This window comes from Crocuta crocuta, unplaced genomic scaffold, assembly GCF_008692635.1.
Source record: "Crocuta crocuta isolate KB4526 unplaced genomic scaffold, BGI_CrCroc_1.0 scaffold352, whole genome shotgun sequence".
In the NCBI taxonomy this organism is placed as follows: Eukaryota; Metazoa; Chordata; class Mammalia; order Carnivora; family Hyaenidae; genus Crocuta; species Crocuta crocuta.
In genome coordinates, this window is record NW_027532169.1 from 2,441,928 (window position 1) to 2,443,642 (window position 1,715).

Consider the following 1,715-nt stretch of genomic DNA (forward strand, 5'->3'; position numbering starts at 1 on the left):
CACCACATCCAAGCTACCTGGACCTAGGCACAGAGAGCAGCACTGAGGCAGAGAGGCCCGAAAGAGCTCAGGAATCTGCCTGATTTAGGAGACAGGTTAATCAGCCTGGATCCAGGGTAAGCATAAAACGACGATGCAACAGAATGTTCTGGATGTCCAGCAGTGTTATGCCAGGTCTGCTACTTCCTACTCATACGACCCGAGTCAAGAACATCCCCACGTGTAAAATGGAAATGGAAATATCTGCCCCAGGGGTGCCCGGCTGGCTCAGTCGGTACAGCACGCGATTCTTGATCTCAGGGTCTCAGGTTTGAGCCCCACATTGGGCAAAGAGCCTACTTTATTTTTTTTAAATTTTTTTTAACATTTATTTATTTTTGAGACATAGGGAGAAAAGAGCACAAGCAGGGGAGGGGCAGAGAGAGAGGGGGACACAGAATCTGAAACAGGCCCCAGGCTCTGAGCTAGCCATCAGCACAGAGCCTGACGCGGGGCTTGAACCCACGAACCGCAAGATCATGACCTGAGCCGAAGTCGGACGCTCAACCAACTGAGCCACCCAGGCACCCCAAGAGCCTACTTTAAAAAAGATAACAGTAAAATAAAATAAAATCGCTGTTCTACCTACTTCACACTACCTGGTGGGGGAGAGAGTGGCTCAGCCGCAGGCTGTAAAATTGTAGCGCTCTTACAAGTGGAAGGTTTGGTCCTTCAAGCTGTAACCACACACTCCCGCATGTTACGCTTCCCTCAGCTCCTCACATCACTTTGTCCCCAAAGTGGCTTGTTGTCTCCTTTTATTTGTTGTTTCTGTGCCCCTAGTTGGGTGGGTGGGGGTGTGTGAAAAGATGACAGCTAACGTCTTAATACAGGGGCGCCTGGGTGGCTCAGCCAGCTAAGCGCCCGACTTTGGCTCAGGTCATGATCTCACGGTCTGTGGGTTCGAGCCCCACGTCGGGCTCTGTGCTGACAGCTCGGAGCCTGGAGGCTGTCTTCAGATTCTGTGTCTCCCTCTCTCTCCCTGCCCCTCCCCTGCTCATGCTCTGTCTCTCAATAAAAAAAATTTTTTTAAATAAATGAAAAAAATTTTAAAAAGTCTCGATACCAGGGGGAAAGGGAGAGAGGCAAACCATGAGAGACTCTTGAATGCTGACAAAAACTGAGGACTGATGGATGTGGGGGGANAAAAAGAAAAAAAAAAGTCTCGATACGGAAGAGGAAGAGAACTTTTTCAATGGAGGAGTCTTGGAAGGCCTGGGATGCAGAGGGGTGGACCCTAGTCCACTTCGTCAGGTTGAAAAGCACCCACATCCCACCTTGTCCCTCCTGACCGCGGCCTCTCGGGATGGAAGCCATGAGACGCCAGGTCTCCCAGACCGGCCTGATTGTCAGCGCTGCTCAGGAAGCGCTTAAAAACGAACTTCCCAGGTTCCACCTCCCAGAGATTCCGATTCATCCGGTGAGGGTGGGACCAGGCTGAGTCACCGAAGGCGATCCGTGCCACCCCCACCTGGTCCTGGCTTCCGTCCAGGCCCTCTGCGCGGGCCTCGCGAGGTGCCCCGGCAAGGGAGGGCCCAGACGTCTCAGGTGGCACGAGCCCTGGCAGCGGGGAGAAACCCGAGTGCACCCGGGTTATCTGACGGTCCACCTGCGCCGGCTCCGGGCTCACGTCTTGAATATCAAGATCAGGGGAAGGCACAGGAAGAAAGCCGCCC